At 39.1% G+C, this 23,459-nt stretch overlaps 1 long non-coding RNA gene across 1 annotated transcript; it reads right to left on the bottom strand.

Annotated features, from left to right (window-relative positions):
- Positions 1-20,446: 20,446 nt before the first annotated feature.
- LOC150032364 (uncharacterized) lies at positions 20,447-22,283 on the bottom strand. The gene is made up of 5 exons (XR_016524866.1): positions 22,114-22,283; positions 21,913-22,015; positions 21,729-21,826; positions 21,460-21,508; positions 20,447-21,059 (listed from the first exon to the last, which is right to left on the bottom strand). It is a non-coding gene; the product is annotated as an uncharacterized LOC150032364 (long non-coding RNA).
- Positions 22,284-23,459: the final 1,176 nt, after the last annotated feature.

The following is a 23,459-nucleotide window of genomic DNA, read 5'->3' as shown; positions in this document are numbered from 1 at the left end:
TGCGTTCTCGGTAGGTGAAAAATACTTCTTCATAAATTTCTCCACTACCTGCTTCTAGGAAGTGATCTCTCCCGACTCGAGAGAATATGCCCATTTTCTAGCCTGACCATAGAGAGAAAATGGGAATAACGTTAGTCGAACTTCTTTAGCAGAGATTTTCGGGAACACAAAAGTATTGCATATTTCAATAAAACTTCGGAGGTGAGCATGGGGGTCCTTGCCACGCCTTCCTCCAAATTGACCTACAGTCTGGATCATCTGCAGCATCACCGGTTTCATTTCGAATCTGATTCTATCGAGGGCAGGCCTCATGATTCCCGAAGAGAAATCATAGAGGTTTGGTGATGCATAGTCCCTAATGGGCTTATTGCAATCGTTTTCCAACAGAATTGGATTCACCATGACATTGTTATCGTTTGGTGCTTCATTTCCAGGCTACTTCGCCATCTCTTCTTTTTCTGATTGTGGTTGCTGTTGGCGGTCTCTCAATCTTCTTCTAAATTTCCTCTCAATCTCTGGGTCGTAATTCGCCAGAGATTGAGAGTTCTGCAAAGAAATAAAAAAAAATTACTGTTAGCAAACTATCTTACCGAAGTCCCTGGCAACGGTGCCAAAAACTTGATGCTCGTATTTATGAAGTGGAAATATGGATGTTATGCGTTGATGGAATTTCATTGTGCACTCAAGTTTCCCCAACAGAATCCAAGTGTAAATTCCTCTGAGTTTCCTAGTACGTCCAGGATCGAACACAGGGACTTGTGAAAACAGTATGCGTTGGTAATTTTTATGACAACTTTGCGGTAACCAAGTAATTAAATAAGTGTTGGGTTTGTTGTTTGCATTGATGAAAAAGAAATAACAAATGCGGCGGATTTGAGAAAAGACAGTTGCGTTGATAGATGCAATGAGTATGCGATGAACAGGTTGAGAAGATCTTTAGCTAGCGTTACTTGAGAATGCGTCAGACTATGCGATCATGTTATTACCATGCACAGCAAGTCATTTTCCAATGTAAATGCGATGCTCCTAAATCTAGGATGCATGTGTTGAATGAAAAATATCCATAGAGCTCATCCTTAAGTCTCTACTCTTGTCCTATGTGATGATGCAAAATGCATGAAAGCAAGGTGATCGCATACAATCATATCCTATCTCTAGGATCCATGTGATGTGTTGATAACAAATAGTGCTCATTCCTAAGCGCCTATCTCTTGTATTATGCATTCTAATCTGACTCTCCCAAGCCTAGATTCTATCCTGACCTTCCCAGGCCTAGATCCTGTCCTTAGACTACCCTCCCGAGTATCCCTAATAGACGAATGAAGCATACATAAACAAGATAATCACAAAGAATGAAGATTCCCTAGTTGTGCTAGCTAAATGCTTCTCAACCCATTCAACTGATTTAGCTACTCATGCGTGAATAACAGAGAGTGAACAAATATAGAGAAAGAAATTCCATTCTTATAAATGAGTTGAGTACAAAAATGACAATGAAAGTTAAAGGTAGAGAGCCTGGTAGCAATTCCTTGCTAACCGAGGCTTTTTATACTGAGATCTCTATTCTGATCTAAAGATGTTCCCGCTTCTGCAGGCGTCGGCCCTCTCTCTATCCTTGGAGCTTCCGACGCTCTCCCAAGCTTACCGGAATGATATACCGGCACAACTTTCTCCCTCGCGTCCGCCTTAAAATGAAAGAAAACTAAGAACAAAGATGTGCGAACTGATCAACTTGTTAACCTCTTCTCTGAAGAATGCCCTTGGTATTTATAGAGCATCTATGGTGAAAGGCGACTTCTCTTTCCTGGTTGTACAGATGGGACAACTTTAATTTTTTATTGATGTGCCGAATAATTATCACCGATAAAGCTGAATGTACTTTGTGACCGTTATCGACTGTCAAGTTAATTTGGATTCGACTGTCATCAGCTTTCTATCCCATCACTCTTAATTATCCTTTCACCCGGATGTGCCCACCATGTTGCGCTGACCAAGTTGCGGTGATTTTTCTTGGGCAAATGTTTGCGAGCACGATCAATGCAAAGCCTTGCAGTGAAGTTACGCTTGACCAATGAATTCTTATGATCGCAATCTTTGCATTGCGTTAACGCATATTCTGCACAAAAATACAAAAATCAATTGTTCTAATGCGTTGGACGCATGCGACTACAATATTACGAAATTGATGCTTAATGGACGCAAAGTAACATATTTAATCAACACAATCCAACATTTTTTAAGAATTTAGCACTATGATAATGTGCATTTCTGCCCGTTATCAAGCGGAAGCATAGAACTGGTCCCAGTGGCTCGATCACGGATTCCGCTTGTTACTCGCCAGTGTGTCCCTTCTCTTACCTAAAACATAAATATGAGAAAGGGTGAGTATAAAAAAAATACTCAGTAAGTAACCCCACTACTGGGGTTAGGCAAGGCATCTATGTCCTCTAGATGCCTACCTCTAGTGGAACATATAAACTGCTCTAGTCCTTATGGGACACATTTATGCATGAAAAACTTATTTCTATCCTACTGTAGTTAAGTATGTCCACTACCTCTAGTAAGTCCCGTAGGACCCACAACCTCTGGTGAATCTCGAAGGAAACACAATCTCTTACATACGCATGGTTATGCATACACCTCTTTCGTATACACATAACCTACTTAATGTGTACCTCTTTCGTACACATGGTTACGTATACACCTCTTTCGTATACACATAACCCACTGAATATGTACCTCCTTCGTACATCTAGTTATGATACACCTCTTTCATATACACATAACCCACTGAATATGTACCTCTTTCATACATTTAGTTATGTATACACCTCTTTCGTATACACATAACCCACTGAGTATGTACCTCTTTCGTACACCCCAGTACCCTCTAGGTATGTATCACTTTCATACACACCAGCACTAGTACATCTCTTTCATGTACTAGCGCCTTTAGATGTGCATCACTTTCATGCACTAACTCATGTAACAATCAAACATTTGGAATTTCATAATACATCATATAACTTACACACTTTCATAATAAATCACATCAACAAGCACATCAACAAAATACTCTACCTTTCACCTAACTTTAAGACATTTCCGTAGTAGTGTCGCTTAACTCATAATTTAGGGTCATGCCCAATCGTCCTTTTAATATATTCCATAAAATTCTAAATCATGCTCATACATTAACATGCTTCAGTCATATTATCACATGCTCATATATCTTTTCTAAACAGTCCATTAAATCTCAGAACAGTCAAAATTATCCTTGTAACTAGTCTTACAATCCTCAACATCAACAAATCAAATACAACCATATGGAATGACATACCATCTCATGCTAGCATTCAAGTGTTTATGTGCATAAGTAAATCTTTCAGATCTCATACCACAACATACATTGGTTATACTATATTATCAGACCATCATGCTGTCATTCTGCCATATCATTCATTTATCATGCTAGCATACATCTAATGCCTGGCCCGTGAACAGTTCCAGTAGTAAGATTACTTACCTCAAATTATGCCTAAGTGGCAAGCAATTTAATCTTTCTCCTCGCTTAGATGAATCTTGAATCAAGCCCAAAGTGTAGCTTGTTCTAAAACTGCCTTTGATCTATCAAACAAATGCCTCAATCAAAAAGTTGCTTGGTCCAAAATTAGTTTCGAACTTAATCCTTTGCAATGCCTGACAACACACTTCTACCTTAAAATTCCACTAGTGCTCGAATTGTGATGGGTTGAAGAAGAGATTGCCAGCCGGACGTGACAAGCTAAGAGAGGACAGCTGGAGTGGCGGCTAGGCTCTCAGCTAGAGGAAGAAGAAATTGAAGAGGGGGGGGGGGGGTGCTGGTGGGTGCGTGAGGAAGAAAGGAAAAGGGGGTTTAAAAAAAAAAATAATAATAAAACAAAAAAGGAAATAAATATAATTACATTTAATTCCTTTCTGTTTTATACTATTAAATTCCTTTCCGTTTCATTTGAAAATTAATTCCTGCCATTAATTTTGCCATTAATTTTCAAATTGAATAATTTCACACCAAAAATTAAATTCCCGCACTTACACTTGAAGTCCAAAATTCCAAAAATGCCCTCCAACTAATAACAATTACTGAAATTCCAAATAATAAAGTTACTGAAATTACATTATTATTAAAAAATGTGCGGGGTGTTACAAAAAGTTTATGAAGAAGTATTTTCCACCTACTGAGAATGCTAGACGAAGGAAACTCATTAGAAATATCGAATAAGACATGGACGAATCGCTCAACAATGCTTGGGCGAGGTTTAAAAGGTTGGTCAGGGATTGTCCACACAATGGTTTGCTAGACTGCCTTCAAATGGAATTTTTTTTATCATGGTTTGAATTCTGCTTCACAGACCGCTGCTAATGCGACAGTTGTTGGTGGTCTGCTTGATAAAACGTATGATGAGGTGAAGAATATCTTGGATCGCATATCTAAGAACCATGAAGATTGGAGAGAGAGTGACCAAAGATTGAGGACTTAAAGACAATGACACAAGTAATGGTGCTATTGTTTCACCACAAAATCAGATGACCGCAATGATGAACTTAATCCAGGGAATTGCGATCAGCAGCCCAACATCGCAAAATGGGCAAATCAACGCAATCGGTCAAAACACCGCAAGGTGTGCGACTTGTGGTGATGGACACGTGATGGAAGATTACCCGCAAAATCCACAATTCGTTTACTTTATGACAAATAATCCCTTTTCGAATACCTACAACCCCGGGTGTTGAAACCACCCCAATTTTGCTTGGAAGAATCAACAACAAAATTTCCAACCCGTGGCATAGAAAGAAGGGCCACCAGGATTCTTCCCATGCAATAACGGTCAAACGAGCAATCAAGCAAGTAGCTCACAACCACCACAATCCTCGTCTTTGGAAAGCCTATTAAAGCAATACATAGAGAAAAACGAAACTGTGCTTCAAAGTCAGGCTACGTCCATCTGCAATCTAGAATTACAGATGGGCCATATTGTGAGTGACCTGAAGAGTAGACCGCAAGGGGCTCTGCCGAGTTCAACAAAACTCCCACGCAACCCGGGGGGATCAAGTAAAGAGCAATGTCAGGTTGTGACATTGCGAAGTGGGAAGACAGTGGAGGGAGAAAAGAAGGAGCTTAGTCGGACAGCTTCCATTGCGGAAGAATCTGAAGTTGCAGTGACGCAAGAAGAAGAAAGAGAAAAAGAAGCAGTAGAACCAGAGGTTGCGTCGACCTCAAAGCCAACTGAGACGGGAACCGTGAAAGTGCAGTTACCCCTTTTCCCGCAGAGATTAAGGAAGAAAAAGAACGAAGAGGTACAGTACCAACGTTTTTTGTCTATGTTAAAGCAATTACATATTAATATTCCTTTCAGTGAATCGATTGAGGAGATGCCTGCCTACGCAAAGTTTCTGAAGGATATGGTAACTAAGAAGAGAGAAGCTGGTAAGTTTGCCACAGTGGCGCTAACTCAGAGTTCAAAAGCAATCATTCCACCAAAGATGAGCGATCCTGGGAGCTTTACTATTCCTTGCTCCATAGGAGGACTGTACATCGGGCAAGCTCTGTGTGACCTGGGAGCCAGCATAAATTTGATGCCTCTGTCAATCTTTAGGCAACTTAATGTGGGGCAACTTGTGCCCACAACGGTGACTCTCCAACTGGCCGATAGATCTCTGGTGCATCCAGAGGGAAAAGTGAAGGACGTGCTAATAACCATTGACAAATTTCTCTTACCACTCGACTTCATCATTTTAGACTACCAGCCGACTTCATCATTCTGGGGCGACCTTTTCTATCAACAGCTCGTGCTTAGATTAATGTGCACAAAGGGGAAATCACATTGAGTATCAACGGATAGAAGCTCAAGTTTAACATAATTCGTGCCATGAAGTTACTAGATGAAGAAGACCTGAATGACTCAGATGATGACCAGAATTTGATTGAGGAAGAAAATTTTGATGAAGAGAATGAAGAAGAGGATGCCAGTGCATCCGTTTTTGCCTGTAATGCGATCATGACAAAAACAAGCAAGGAAGAGGAGATGTTCGCAAATCAAGAAGAAGAGCCAATAGAAAAAGAAGAAAGAAAAACAATACAACCATCCCTAGTAGAACCACCAACACTGGAATTAAAGACCCTACCGACCCATTTAAAGTACACATTTTTGGGGCAGAATGAGAAGCTGCCAGTTATCATTTCCTCTGAGCTCAACGAAGACCAGGAGAATGCATTGATGAGCATTCTAAGGAATGGCTGGACGCTCGCCGACATTAGAGGAATTAGCCCAGCGTATTGTATTCATCGCATTCATCTTGAAGAGAACCACAAGGCAACGATCGAACATCAACGCAGACTCAACCCTGCGATGAAAGAGGTCGTTAAAAAAGAGATCATTAAATGGTTAGATGCAGGCATTATCTATCCTATAGCAGATAGCACGTGGGTCAGACCTGTGCAGTGTGTGCTAAAAAAAGGCAGCATGACGGTAGTTTTGAATGAAAACAATGAATTAATACTGTAATGGATCGTCACTGGGTGGCGTATTTGCATGGATTACCCAAGCTGAACGCGGCCGCAAAGAAAGATCAGTTCCCTCTACCATTCATTGATCAAATGCTAGACCGTCTAGCTGGAAATGACTTTTATTGCTTTCTTGATGGTTATGTCGGGTACAACCAAATTATGATAGCTCCAGAAGACCAAGACAAGACCACACTCACTTGCCCATATGGGACATTTGCTTTTCGCCGCATGCTGTTTGGCCTCTGCAATGCGCCAAACACGTTCCAAAGGTGCATGATGGCTATCTTTTCAGATTATCTCGAGGACTCTGTCAAAATTTTTATGGATGACTTCTCTATTTATGGGAACACTTATGAAGTCTGACTAGCCAACTTGGAGAAGATACTGAAGAGATGCGAAGAGACGAATCTGGTGCTTAATTGGGAAAAATGCCATTTCATGGTGAAGGAGGGCATAGTGTTGGGACACAAGGTTTTCCGGGATGGGTTGGAGGTGGACAAAGCAAAAATCGAAGAAATTGAAAAACTTCCACCTCCAACAAGCGTGGAGGCTGTGCGAACCTTCTTGGAGCACACTGGATTCTACAGACGCTTTGTCAAAGACTTTTCCAAAATAGCACGACCATTGAGTGTGTTGTTAGGCTGACAGAAAATTTGAGTTTAACAACAATTGCCTCAACGCATTCAGAGTTTTGAAGAATGTGCTGATTACCTCACCTGTGTTGATTGCACCTGACTGAACTTCCTTTTGAAATTATGTGCGATGCAAGCGGGTATGCGATGGGAGCAACTTTGGCACAAAAGAGAAAAACAATCTTGCATCCCATCGCATATGCGAGTAAAACATTAAATCCTACTCTGACAAATTATACCACCACAGAGAAAGAGCTTCTGGCAGTAATTTTTGCGTTGGAAAAATTTCGGGCATATCTGTTGGGAACAAGGGTACTCATCCATACTGATCATTCGACAATAAAATACTTAATGACAAAGAAGGACGCAAAGCCGAGGTTGATCAGATGGGTTCTCCTCCTTCAAGAATTTGATATAGAAATAATTGACTGGAAGGGGACAGAGAACCAAGTTGCGGATCACTTGTCTAGACTGGAAAATCCTGAGGTTGACCGCAATGAGTCTGAGGTGAGTGCGGTGTTCCTGGATGAGCAGCTATTCCATGTTGAAGAATTTCCCTAGTATGCAGACATAGTTAATTATCTGGTTTGCGAGCAATTTCCTGAAGATTACACCTACCACCAATAGAGGAAGCTCAAATATGAATGTAGACATTATTATTGGGATGAGCCGAATCTGTATAATAGAGGGGCAGATAAGATTTTGCGATTATGTGTACCAAATGTTGCTCAACAACGCATATTATCACAATGTCACGACTCATCATATGGTGGGCACTTTGGAGGGTAGCGCACTGCAACTAAAGTTTTACAAAGTGGATTCTTTTGGCCTACATTGTTTAAGGATGTAGCTGACTACGTAATGAAGTGTGATCGGTGCTAACGCACAGGTAACATTTCATGGAAACATGCAATGTCAATGAACACCATCTTGGAGCTTGAATTGTTCGACGTATGGGGGATTGATTTCATGGGACCATTCCCTCCCTCGAATGGTAAACATTATATTTTATTAGCAGTCGATTATGTATCCAAGTGGGTAGAGGCAGTGGCATGCACCGCAAGCGATGTGGCGAGAGTCTCTCAATTCCTAAAGAAGAACATTTTCACTCGTTTTGGCACTCCCCGTGCCATCATAAGTGATGAGGGGTCACACTTTGTCAATCACACTGTTAAGAAGCTGCTACGCGAATGCAACATTCTCCATAAAGTGGCCACCGCATACCACCCATAGATGAATGGTCAGGTCGAGGTGTCCAATCGAGAAATTAAGCTGATACTTGAGAAGGTAGTAAGGCCTTCACGAACAGATTGGGCAACAAAACTTGACGATGCATTGTGGGCATACCGGACTGCATTTAAAACAACCATAGGTATGTCCCCATATGCGTTGGTATTTGGTAAGGCATGTCATTTGCCTTTGGAGCTGGAATATAAGGCATTGTGGGCAGTAAAGAAGCTGAACTTTGATTTGAAGAAAGTAGGAGAAGTGCGAAAAATGCAACTGGTCAAGCTAGAAGAATAGAGGATTAACACATATGAAAATGCGAAGATTTATAAAGAGCACACCAAATGCTGGCACGACAAACACATATGCTGTAAGAACCTCAAGTCGAGCAAAAGGTCTTACTCTTCAACTCACGTTTGCAGCTTTTTCCGGGAAAATTAAAATCACGCTGGTCTGAACCCTTCATCATTAAAGAAATATTCCAACATGGTGCGGCGGAGTTGATCACTGAAGATGAAAGCCGTACATTTAAGGTTAATGGACAACGAGTTAAGGCATATTGTGGAGGTGATTTCCAGCCAGAAAAGACCTCCGTAAAGCTGAAAAACCCGGAATACCCTTTGTTTGATTCTTGAACTCTCATTCCTTCGTCACTTTAATCATTAGTTATCTATTTGCATTTTACTCATTATTACTTCTAAAAAAAAATGTTGTTTTGTTTAAAGTCATTTGACCCTCTCACTGTTTGTTTATAATGATTAAGGCACAGGATTGCGGAGATGTTACATGAAGTAGCAAATTATCTCACTCGATCACTGTAATCCAAAGAAGAGAGATCGCCGCAAAGATAGATGCGTCAATACACAATGCAGGCGACAACGCAAATTTTGGGGTGTATTATTCCCTTTCCTTATTTCAAATTTTGCGCTATTGCATCGCATGTTAGGTTTTAAAATTTTTATCACTGCATCCTCTTTGATTACCGCAATCATCTAACATAGATAAATTTAGTAAATCGCTGCATGCTGTTTCTTTGCCAAATATGATTTCAATGATGAAAAACATGCTTCTATTTCTTTTGTATATACTAGAGTCATCTTAACTTTAAGATAGTCACCTCATAAAATATTTCTAGAAGTTAGGGGTTTGCTAGCTTTCTTTCAAACTCTCTTTACGAAACTTTCTAAGAACATCGCATGACTTATTTCAATCTTTTGACAATGAGGACATTGCCGCATTTTAAATTTGGGGGTGAGGTATTAATTTTCGACCTTGCTATTTTGAAAAAAAAAAAAAAAAAGAAGAGGAAAAATTTTGAGAATAACAACTCCACTGTCAACGCAATGGGAAACCTATGTTGATAAGAGTTAAGTTGTGAAAGACACTTACCCGTAGTTGGATATCTGCATGACACACGTGAGGTCAAGCCAAAACGAAAGTAAGTCACCAGGATCAATGCATAAATAAATGACCGCAACTCCGCTGCCAAGTAGGTATGAGTTTAGTCTGAGGAAGAGTGCATTGCTAGTAGTTGGATGTCCGCATGACACACTTGGGGGCAAGCCAAAACTAAGGCAAGGCACTTGGATCAGCGGAAGGTCAGGAAAAAAATAATAATGTCAAGAAATATGCAAGGAAAAAATCATTTGACACCTCGGTGGAAATTTTTCTTTTTGAAATAAATCATGCAATGTTCTAAAAATTAGTAAAGTCCTTTTGAAGGTTAAGCTTGCAATCTCTAGTCTTAGAAATATTTCAAGAAGAGACTTGAATAAGGCTTAAGGAAACTTTGGTATATAGGATTTGAACGAAGTATCCTTGAGAAATCTGGGAAAAGGACATTGCGGTTGAATTGCTAAAGGAAGTCTTTAGCTTATGCTTCAGGACAAGTATTATTTAAATTTGGGGGTGTGATAACGGGCAGAAATGCACGTTATCATAGTGCTAAGTTCTTAAACAATGCTGGCTTGCGTTGATAAAACATGTTAAATTGCGTCCATTAAGCATCAATTTCATAATATTGTGGTCGCATGCGTTCATCGCATTAGAACAGTTGATTTGTGTATTTTTGTGCAGAATATGCAATGATGCAAGGCGGAAATTGTGATCACAAGAAATCATTGGTCGAGCGCAACATTACCGCAAGGCTTTGCGGTGATCGTGTTCGCAAATATTCACCCGAGAAGGATTGCCGCAACTTGGTCAGCACAACATGGTGGGCACATTTGGGTGAAAGGCTAATTAATCGCGATGAGACAGAAAGCTGATGACAGTCGAATTCGAATTAAGTTGACAGCCGATTAACGATAACAAGTACATTCAGCTTTTCGGTGACAAATATTTGACGCATCAGTCAGGAGAATTAAAGCCATCCCATCAATGCAACCATGAGAGAGAAGCCGCCATTCACCCTGAATGTTCTATAAATACCAAGGACAACCTTTAGAAAAGGGGTTTAGCAGTTCGAAATTTCATACTTTAGTTCACACGTCTTTGTTCATAGTTTTCCTTTCATTTTAAGGCAGATGCGAGAGAGGAAGGTGGTGTTGACAGATCGTTCCGATAAGCTTGGGAGAGCACCAAAAGCTGCCAAAACAGAGGGAGGGTCGATGCCAGCGGAAGTAGGAATATCTTTGGAACCGAATAGAGATTGACAGCCTCGGTCATCAAGGAATTGCTACCAGACTCTCTACCTTTATCTTCCATTGTTATTTTGTACTCAAACTCATTTATAAAAATGGAATTTTTTTCTCTATATCTGTTCACTCTCTGTTATTTACGCATGAGTAGCTAAATCTGTTGAATGGGTTGGGAAGCATTTAGCTAGCACAACTAGGGAATCTTCATTCTATGCGATTATCTTGTATTATGTATGCTTCATTCGTCCATTAGAGATACTCGGGAGGGTAGTCTAAGAAAAAGATCTAGGCTTGGGAAGGTCAGGTTAGAATCTAGGCTCGGGAGAGTCAGATTAGAACGCATAATCAAGAGATAAGAGCTTAGGAATAAGTACTATTTGTTATCAACACATCACATGCATCCTAGAGATAGGATATGATTGTATGTGGTCACCTTGCCTTTATGCATTTTGCATCATCGCATAGGAAAAGAGTAGAGACTTAGGGATAAGCTCTATGGACATTTTTGCATTCAACACATGCGTCCTAGACTTAGGAGCATCACATTTGTATTGAAAAATGACTTGCTATGCAAGGTTGTATCATGATCGCATAGTTTGATGCATTCCCAAGTAACGCTAGCTAAAGATCTTCTCAACCCGTTCATCCGCATACCCAGTGCATCTATCACACAACTGACTTTTCTCAAATCCGCCGTATTAGTTTAATTTTCATTAACGCAATCAACAACAAACCCACAATTAATTGAGTTATCGATTACTGCTAGGTTTTCATAAAAATTACCATCGCAATCTCTTTTCACAAGTCCTTGAGTTCGACCTTGGACTTACCAGGAAACTCAGTGAAATTTACACTTGGATTCCACTGAGGAAACTTGAGTGCACAATGCAATTTCACCATCGCATATCATCCATAATTCACTTCATAAAAATAAGCATAAACAACCTGTGAAGGGTTAACTTACTAATCATGGTTATATCGAGTGGACATAATATATCTACAGTGAGGGGAGTTCAACTATGGGCTTTAGTGGAGTGACCCATTAGTTAACGAATGGAGGTTAGATCGGTCTAATGAGTTTAGTCAATTAATCTCGGATCATTGGAGCCCATGATCTGTAGGTCCATGAGGTCCCCTTACTAGCTCAGAAATGGATTAGCTTTAGAGTAGTGTGATAAGTTAATTTGAAACGTTCAAATTAGAATCAAATGAAATTGGAGAAAATATATTTAAATATGATTTAAATATATGAAAATGAATTTGTATAAAAATTAATTTAATATTGGATATTAAATTAAGTATAATTATTTAAATTGTTTAAATAATTATTTATTAATTTTATTAGAAAATTAATTTATGAAATTAATTTGTAATATTAATAAATTTTGATTTAAGAAATAAAATATGATTTTAAAATCAACTTTAGATTTTTGGAAATTGAAAAATTACACAAACTTGAAAAAGGTTTTTCAAGTTCATCTTCAACTTGCTCACTAGGAACCCACTACCTCTTCCTTGATTTACTCCAAGCATGAGCTGCATTCCATGCAGTACATCTCTTTGCATGGTAGTCTACAATATATTGAAGAGATTGGAGTGAAGAAAAGGGAGATGAACCGATTGAATTTTTGCTGAAAAATCCGGATGAAGAAGGTGTTCTTCAATGGGTTCATTCAGTGAGCTTTCTCCATATTCCCTTTGATTCCAGCTTATTTTGAGTCCCACAACTGAATCTAGGGCACGAGAATCGTAGGGAAGATCTTGTGGTGGTCTACACAAGGATTTGGAGGATTTAGCAGCTGGAAATAGAGATTTCGATGGTTCGGCCAAGGTATGTTCTTGAAACCCATTATACTTTGTTTTAGCATGTTTCTTTTCAACCAAAATTAATGAATTAGAGTGCTTATGGATCCTGTTCCCTTCTGCTGCATGCTGGTGTCGATCCAACAATTGATATCAGAGAATCTTATAAGCATTCAATTAGGTTTAATTTTGGTTTGGTGGGTGTTTTATATGAAAATATGAAACTGCTATACTAATATGGTTTTCTGGGTTTTGGCCTTTAATTTCTCTTTCATTTCCCGTTTAAATTTGTCATTGGCTTTTGTTTTATGAGCTCTAATGTCTTCCCAACAGTCTGTAATTTATTTGGAGTCATTAGAGTTGAAATTAAGCTGTAATTCGAAGAAACAAGCGAAGCGACCGAGTTATAGATTCCAGATGATCAGCCTCTGTTCATAACTTCGTTGAGCTTCAGTAGCTAAACAATCGTTTAGCTTCATGCATTAGACGATGTGAAGGAAAATCTAAACGATCGTGTAGCTTCGGGCGTTAATCGTTTAGGTGTTGCGCGCTAGACGATCGTCTACCTCGGAAGCTAAGCAATGCGTTGTTTTGCTATACGATGGCACTACACAATCGTGTAGCTTCTGGTGGGAGCTAAGCAATGTGGCGAAGAGCTATGTGATGGCATTGAGCGATCGCTTACCATGATCATTTATCTTTTATTGGGAGCTAAGCGATGCGTTAAGTTGCTATGCGATGGCCTAAGCGATCGTTTGCCTCCATGTGGTATCTAAAAGATGCGTTCAAATGCTAAGCGATAGCATTAAGTGATCGTTTACCTTTGAGCGGCAGGTGGGCGATGCATCGAGAGCTATGCGATAGCACTAGGTGATCACTTACCCCATGCATGCGCTAAACGATCAAGACGCAACGCTAAATGATGGGAGCTAAACAATCGTGTAACAAATTGTCTGTGCTAAATGATGGAGCTATGTGATAGTGTTTGACAGCGATAGTGTAGTGACCTTCGGCACTAGACGATGAGACTATAGTAGAAGGAAATTACTACACGATCATGTAGCTTTGTTAAGCGATATGCGTTGATTGCTAAACGATCAAGAAAACACTAAATGATTAGACAATCGCATGACGATTGTCGTCATTGCCAAATGATCAGCTGTAGTAAGATTTTGGGCGAGAGTAAGAGAATCCGGTTCGACCGGTTCTCTTGAGGTCTGGTCTGGTTCAGCTTCAAATGGATTGTGGTTGGTCCGATTCAATTTCTACTGGTCCGATTCAGACGGTTCGAGTTCAATTCAAGCGGTTTTGGAGCATATTTAGAGAGTTATGTTTGAGTTATTAGGGGGCCAAGAGGAATTTATTCATATCATCACCTAAATCTTGTGTTGAGAGCATATTTAGAGAGTTACATTTGAGTTATTAGGCTGCCAAATTGATTGGAGATCAAAAGAAACAAAGGTTGCGTTGGTGAGGCATTGAGTCAGCCGGACGCACAGCTAGCCCACACCCTGCACGCACGCCTCGCAGTGCTGCGTCCATCTGCACGCCTCGCTCGACGCATCTCGTGCACTAGCCCAGTGCAACTACCTTCCTCGTGCGACGCATCACGCCTAGCGCAACGCACTCCCAACGCGTCAACCCCCTATGCGACACAACACGCCCACCCTGCCTACTGCCCAAACGCCCAGCTACCTGTCACGGTCCAAATAACCTCTAAAGAGGCTAATTTGAGGATTTTGGCTAAATTGGAGTAGAGTAAGCTGGTATTTTCATTATATAATGGTATTTTGGCTATTTTGACATTATTTATTGATATAACAAGTATAATTAAGGAATTTCCATTGATAAGGAGGAATTCTCAGGAAGGTATCCTCAAGGTGATTTTTAGTGGAAAAACTTGCTTGTGGTGAGTGTTTACTTAGTTTTATGTGTTGACATGTGGATAAATGCATATGTAGGTGCAAAATGCATGCTTATGATGTTGCCATGATATTGTTCGAAGAATTTCTATGGAAACTGAGATTATACTCAGACTACATAAGTTAGCATGCTTAATAAAAGGTGCTTGGCGGGAAAATATAGTCAGCGGGAAATAATAGTCGGTGACGATCGGCGGAAAATATAGTCAAGTTACCTAAGCATGACTAGCGGGAAAAGAATTGTCGATGTGCACATTGGCGGGAAAAGTAAGTTATAGGACAGTTTCCATAAAAAGTTGTTATGATTAATAATGTGTCCATGATATGAGCATGCCACGTATAGCATGGAACTGGAGGATGATGATTGAATGAATGTACACATGATCATGCATAAATTATATTAGAATTTTGATTATGTGATTGACTTCCCAAAAATATGTTTTGCAAAGTGATTATTATTTTAAAAAGCACCACTCACTGGGCTTAGTAGCTCACACTCTTCCAAATGTTTTCTTATATCCCCTCCCCCTCCCCCAGGTAGCAAAACGGAGTGTTCAAGAAGGAGTCTACTAACCACCAACACACCAGGACTTGGTAAATTCTCAGGGCACGGCTCAGATCATGTAATAAAGAATATAGGAAATTGAACTATGTGTATGAAAGTTAGATAGATTGTTGTAAACATGTTGAAATCTTTAATAGATAAGGGGGAAAATGTTAAATTTAAATGTTGTCTTGGAATACTATTGGTGTACCCTCACGGTCTTCGTTTGTGTGAACCCACAGCAGCGAAAAACTCCCACCGATCTATCAGCACCCGGCGAGTCTCTCGACTATTACTGCATGATCCGAACGTACACGAACAGGGTCGCGGGGACAACACCACCACAAGGGAAACCCGAGTATCCTCGGCGTCAAAAACCCAAAGAGTGGGCTCTGGTGAGTTTGGTAGAGGATGGAGGAGAAGATTTCATGTAGACGATAAGCGCGCACGAGAAGAACTCTACTATCGTATAGTACAACTACATGATCGTTTAGGAAAGTGGTATACGATCGTTTTGAGAACGCATGAACTAGACGATCGTTTAGAAAAGTGAGATTCTATCGTATTGGCTCTCGCGATCGCTCTCTTCACGAATTCTTTTTAGGCGCGGGATCTTAAAGCACGACTGAATTAATTCTTCAAAATGAAAACGATTTTCAATCTTTAACCCGCCGGTTACCTTAACCTTCGTAGCCCCCACGTTCCCACGTTCATACATGAATTAATTGATTAATTATTAAATAATTAATCAATTAATTTAATTAATAAATATAATCATATTATATTTATATCCTATAGTTTGATATCATATATCTACTATAGTATTTTTCCTCTTCTTGATATAAATCATATTTATATCTAATTTCCTCCAAAATAATATATCTCATAAATTTAGCAAATTATATCATATATAATTAACCATTCCAATTATATCATATATAATTGTACTTCCTCTTGTCAATTTGAACATTTCAAATTAACCCAAACACTGGTTCTCGACTTTATCCAAGCTACCCAGGTGACCTAATGGACTTGTGGCTCGAAGCTCCAACGATACTTGAATAGTTGACTAAACACTTTAGCCACGAGATTCACCATACGTTAACTGTCAGTGATTCCACTAAAGACCAATAGCTGAACTCTTCTTACCACAGATATATTTCTGTGTCCATTGGATATAACCAATCATGAGTACGATGACCCTTCACAGATGTTGGTAAGTACAGCTGGGCCAATTTACCATTTTGCCCCTGTAGTTACATCTCACTCCTTAAGTACCATTGATTCCTCTATGAACAATACAACATAGTCCAACTATGTGTGAACACCTCTCGGGCCAAGAGAAGGTGTGTGGCGCCACATTGTTCAAGCCCCGGAATCAGCCCTTAAGGGAGCCATCTATCTACTTACCCCTGCCTCGGGGAAGGAGTGAATTCCATCTTGTGTAATTGAGTTCCTAGCTCCCAAATCAGATGAATCCCCAAAATGGTAGGTTTGAATCGGTGACTTCGCCACTCACACCCATACAAATCAAAGGACCGCCCTGAATGGTAGAAGTTCCCAACTCACTCAGGATTGAGGTCATGTTACCTATGGTCATCCTAGTGAAGTGAAGTCTCTGTCATGAACAGTGTTATATAACGAGACATTAACACTTCGTGGTCAGGTCTTATACAAACTCTTTGTATAGGACGCCCCTGCTCACATGTTCCCAACACGAATGACCAGGATCAGACCATCTGTGGCAAGTCACAACACTTGTGACCATTCCACAAAGCGAGCCGCATCCGTAGCATTACCAGGATAAGGTTTCCCTCCTATATCCATATACTACAGACCATTTTGGTTATCACTCAAGACATGATCCATTTGTATGTCACCACATACATGCTTGAGTCACATACAAATAACTAGGGATTTTATGTTTATTGGTTTGTGGTAAAGCAAATAAAACAAATAACCGAGCAAAACAACAAAATGTGAAGTAAATATCATATATTAACAATCACAGGTGTTCGTATATACTGTTTACAAACTACAGGACACGAGACTTTAGGGCATCAACCCCAACAATAAGATTTAATCGCAACATCAAATTTTATATTCCAAGATAGAGAAGCTTGCTTCAGTCCATAAATGGACCGATTAAGCTTACACACCTTTTGCTCTTTACCTTGGGTTACGAATCTCTAAGGCTACTCCATATAAATGGTCTCCTCAAGATTGTCAATCAGAAAAGCAGTCTTGACGTTCATTTCCAAAATCTCTTAGTCATAACATGAGGCAACAGATAGAAAGATCTGGATAGACTTCAACATGGCAATAGGTGAGAAAGTCTCCTCATAATCGACTCCTTCAACTTGGGTATAACTCTTTGCCATAAGTCTAGCCTTGAAGGTTTTCACCTTTGCATCAGCACCTCATTTTGAAGGATCTCATACCGAGAGTTCTATGAGCGGGCTTAGATCGCTCTGATTTCACAGTGATCAAAACACAAACGATATACATTCCATACTAAAAGTTATGCATATTAAACTAATCAATGGCATGCTCAGAATACAATAAAACATAAAGAAAAGGGGTTCATACCAGAGGAAGACGGTCTTCGTATGTGTGAACCCAAAGCATCGGAAAACTCCCACTGATCTACCAGAACTCGGTGAGTCTGTCGACTGGTACTGCACGATCCAAACATACATGAACAAGGCCATATGGATAACACCATCACAAGGGAAACCCGGGTATCCTCGGTGTAAAAAACCCAAAGAGTGGGCTCTGGTGAGTTTTGTAGAGGACAGAGGAAAAGACTTCGTGTAGACGATAAGCGCGCCCGAGAAGAACTCTGCTATCGTATAGCAAAGACGCTTATTGTATAGTAGAACTACACAACCGTTTAGGAAAAACTGGATCATTGTTTAGGAAAGTGGTATATGATCGTTTAGAGAACGCGTGAACTAGATGATCATTTAGACGAATGAGATTCTATCGTATAGGCTCTCGCGATTGCTCTTTCACGAATTCTTTTTAGGGTCGGGCTATCAAATGCATGACTGAATTAATTCTTCAAAATGAAAACGATTTTCAAACTTTAACCTGTTGGTTACCTTAACCTTCGCGGCCCCATCTTCCCACGTTCAAACGTGAATTAATTGGTTAATTATTAAATAATTAATCAATTAATTTAATTAATAAATATAATCATATTATATTTATATCCTATAGTTTGATATCATATATCTACTATAGTATTTTTCCTCTACTTGATATAAATCATATTTATATCTAATTTCCTTCAAAATAATGTATCTCATATATTTAGCCAATTATATCATATATAATTAACCAGTATAAATATATCATATATAATTAACCAGTCAAATTATATCATATATAATTGAACTTCCTCTTGTCAATTTGAACATTTCAAATTAACCCAAACACTGGTTCTCGACTTTATCCAAGCTACCCAGTTGACCTAATGGACTTGTGACTCGAAGCTCCAATGATACGTGAATAACTGACTAAACTCTTTAGCCATGAGATTCACCATCCATTAATTGTTAGTGATTCCACTAAAGACTAATAGCTGAACTCTTCTTACCACAGATATATTTCTGTGTCCATTGGATATAACCAATCATGAGTACGATGACCCTTCATAGATTATCGTAAGTACAGCTGGGCCAATTTACCGTTTTGCCCTGTATTTACATCTCACTCCTTAAGTACCACTGATTCCTCTAATGAACAATATAACATAGTCAACTATGTGTGAACATCTCTTGGGCCAAGAGAAGGTGTGTGGCGCCACATTGTTCAAGCCCTAGAATCAGCCCTTAAGGGAGCCATCTATCTACTTACCCATATGTCACACCCCCTCCCAGATTACCCTTCTTAATCCAGAAGTGAATGTGACGACAGTAGTTACCAACCCTTTTTTGGCACTTACTACCTAACTAACATCGTTAACCTACTTAGATCCCTGGAGTACATATATAACATTCACCAAACTAATGAAATTTTAAAAATAACCTCAGAACACCAGGGATCAACAACAACATAATTACATCCTATTAACACATATAGAGTTCAGCGGTCCCAATATATTTTACTAGTCCCTAATGAGCAACACATATGTACAGACATTTACAAAGTAAACACCTAAAACTTCTCTCTAGACTTTGACTTTTCACTGGAGTCTTTGAGTGGCAGAGCAGGATGACAGCTAACCTCTAGGGAGATGACCACTACCTGGGAAAAGAAAAACATTTGAAAGAATGAGTTACTTGCCCAGTGAGTGACTTAATAAAAACATAAATCTCATGCTTAAACTGAAAGCTAGAAAACATAATACTGGAACTAAAACATGCCAAGCAACGTGTGCCAAGCAACATGTACATAAACCTTTTAAAACCATTGTATCTAAAAACATAGCTAAACTGATTCCCAGTTGAGAGAGAACCCTTTTTCTCGATCTCTCAACGTCGGATATCATGTTTAAGAGAGAACCCTTTTGTTCGATCTCTCAAACATAAGCCTGGGCAGAGGTGAGAACCCTTTTGTTCAACACCTGAGAGAGAACACTTTTGTTTAATCTCTCAAACATTAGCCTGGCCTGGGGTGAGAACCCTTTTTTTCAACATCTTATAGCAATGCTAAGAAATAACCCTCGTGGTTCAATCTTATCGTCGGGTATCATGTTTAAGAGAGAACCTTTTTGTTCGATCTCTCAAACATAAGCCTGGGCTGGGGTGAGAACCCTTTTGTTCAGCACCTTACAACTAATGCTAGGAAAGAACCCTTTTGCTCAATCCTACTGAACTGATTAACTGTCATACGTGCACGTAGAGCAAATCGGATCCTGATGTCAAGGATCATAACTGAAGCAGGGTGTCACACCCCCTTCTAAACTACCTGCTAGCTTAGTCAAGGAGATGGCGTGAAGCCAACAACATCGTCCTCCTTTAACGTTACCTGATGACCCTGTTGAATCGTTGAACCTGATAAACATACTAATATTAGATATAAAATACTGTACATGTAACACAACACAGCGGAACCCCTGGAAACCTTTAGACACACATGAAGTGTAGTCCTGACATAACTCGGTTTGGAAAATAACCTGATAGAGATATCACAACCAAAAACATATCCAACTGGGGTTTACACAACCACGACATCTAGTGCTTACACAACCATAAACTATCCAGTTCTTACAAAGACATTTACAATACAAACAGATACAATGTACAACTCCACCCATGTATGGAGCTTGATCTGGAAGCTTTTAGCAGAAAATAGACTTTGGCAGTTATTAGGCACTGGGAGCTCGATCTCTACCTAAAAAGTGGGAAAATATTTTGAAAGAGTGAGCTACGAAGCCCAGTGAGTGACTAAATTTAAAACTGTAAATTCGCAAATCAGAACACGTGATAAACCTTTAAACATATGAATCTGTTCAATCAAAGCGTTAAACATAAATGTGTAACGCTAAAAGCTTTCTCAAATATTCCGCAAGTACGTCATTAAAATCTAGCAAGGCATATCAAGTATATAAAACATTTTAACTAACATGACAAATCAACGTTGTGTAGGGCACGGCCGGTACAAACAATGTTTACTAGCTCTATGATGTAGTGGGGCCTGCCCAGCACTCCCATCGTCTTTGTCGTAGTGGGGCCCGCCCAGCACTCACAACAGCATTGTTGTCACGGAGTACACTAAACGTCAACAACGGAGTATAACCTGTGTGCACACGGTACCATATAGCCTCGGGCTCAATATCTCAGTCATGTAATCAATAAAAGTCTCAGAAAACCACATAAAAATATTAAAACATGCCTGCTTATCTTTATCTTTCGTAAAACTCAAGCTTACTCAGCTTGCTCGTGAAAAACTGAAAATCTTTTAACAGTACTCGCTAATACATACTTTACTTTAAATGATATCGTTTCAACTACCTTTCAGGAATTCAATAATCACGTGCTCGTATATAAACCTCATTAGAAAATCTAAGCTCAAAACTTATGCTTGAAACCATTCTTAGAAATCATGTATCATTCATAAGTTCATATTCAAGCATGTTAACCATTTAAGCATAAATTACAGTTTGGAAATCATTTTCGAAATTCGTTTTGTCACTCACAGTCTTGGCTAGTTCCCTGGTCTGTAGACTCAGCCTATTTCCTCTTGGCCTGTCAAATAAACCAAAACCGAGCATCAAAACTATAAATCATCTTGTCTTTCCATGTTCATGAATTCTAAATTCTAGAAATAAAATCATACTTCATACTTTTTTTCCAGATTTTCCAGATTCAATACCCTAACTTCCAATACTCATAACTTCCTAAATACTTGACCAAAATTAATGTACTATATATCAAACTCTTCAGTTTGGAACCCTCTACAACTTACTTGAAGGAATAAAACGAGATTCCTAACGGATTTGTCCAGAAATCTCCCAAACACAGCAAATACAGATTCGTGCTTCTCTGCTACCCTCTACTTTTCTCCTGAAATTAAACCTACTTCTAGTCATTTTTGGCTCACGAATTCTTCATGTAAGTTATAGAAAATTGAATAAGATTTCCAACCATACACAATTGAGCTTCTAATTCAACTTGTACGCCCCACAATGTTCGAAAAACCATAGAAAACTCTAGATCCTTCTGATTTGCACGAAAATTCTGTGCTCTGTTTTCCTTTTCAAAAACCATTAACTTATCATCAGATTTAGCTCAAGCTTCCTTCATGAAATTTTTTAGAAAATGGATTAACTTTCAAGGAAGTCAGGCCTCACCTCTTAGTTCTTCTTGTGTAGCTCAAACCGACTTAAACACCAGAGATAGGCAGGTTGAACCCAGATTCTTCCATGGTTGCAATTGCATGAACTTTTACCTCCCTTCTTCAACCTCCAACCTGCAGCAAGCTTCTTCTTCCTCTTCCTTCACACTCTCTCTCAAACTTCTCTGAAAATCTGATGGGAAAAGATGGAGAAATGGGCTGAAATGAGTTAGGCGGTGGTGCCGAATGGGTTTCCATTTCCTTCCATTTTCTTTTTTTTTTTTTCCCTTTTTCCTTTTCCTTTCTTTTCTTTTCTTTTTCTTTATTTCCTTTCCTTTCTTTTCTTTATTAATAAATTCCAAAATTATCAAAGACAACTTCAACCAAAAACTTTACCATTTTTCTTCAATAATGGAACAACAATAACTTAAATCCAACATCCTACAATATGTGACAAGAGCAAATAATCCAAGGAAAGTCTCGGGTTTATACAGGGTACCACTGCTTATCATTGAACTAAGTGAATTATTCTAATACCTTCTCTAAGTACTTCAGTACCAGAATCATAACATAACTGAAACTAGGTAGTACAGCTCGGATACCTTCTCCTTGTACTTTAGTATTGAGCTGAAAATACCTGATAGGAAAACATTTTCATAAAACATGGTTACTGAAATCTCGATCTCATAAATCATAGTTTTCACAAGAACATCATTTGCTAACGCATGCTTGTAACGCAAAATATATAGATCTTTAAGCATTTAGACAAATATGAACAATGATGAATGTGAATCATACAAGCTCATGTTGCCATAAACTTGATGACTTGGAAAGATGGAGATAGAGTATGGATGTTGTGTTATGCTTATATACACTTTATGCGATACTACTTCTAGATGTATGCATTATTAATGGGATGCTTGTAGTATGCTATGAGTTGTCACAAGTTTCCTTGCACTGAAACCAAGTATAATTCCAATGCAAGTTTCTTAGAGTAATCCGAGGTTGAACACAGGGATTGTTGTCGTTACTGTGTTACATTCGTGATATATGCGGCCGGTTTTTACAATTAATAAAGAATGTGTGTACAGGAAAGTAAATTGCGGTAAAGTAAAATTGTGCAGATAAACTAAAGTTGCGTTAATAAAATAAATTGTGATGAAAATAAACCTAAGCTAATGTGATGCAAGATACAAGATACATGATATACATGATGCTGAGTTCGAGACTGACTGTGAAGTTTATACAAAGGATCGTGGTATGCGATGGCAAGTCTTTATGGATGAATCTAAAAAGAAAGGATAACTAGTAAAAACATCGCAAGTTTATTAATTGCGTTAAAGATGTAACTAAGGTTTCATT

This window comes from Benincasa hispida, chromosome 11, assembly GCF_027475165.1.
Source record: "Benincasa hispida cultivar pf3 chromosome 11, pf3_genome.v1.1, whole genome shotgun sequence".
Taxonomy (NCBI): domain Eukaryota; kingdom Viridiplantae; phylum Streptophyta; class Magnoliopsida; order Cucurbitales; family Cucurbitaceae; genus Benincasa; species Benincasa hispida.
This window is presented reverse-complemented; position numbering and strand designations above follow the sequence as displayed.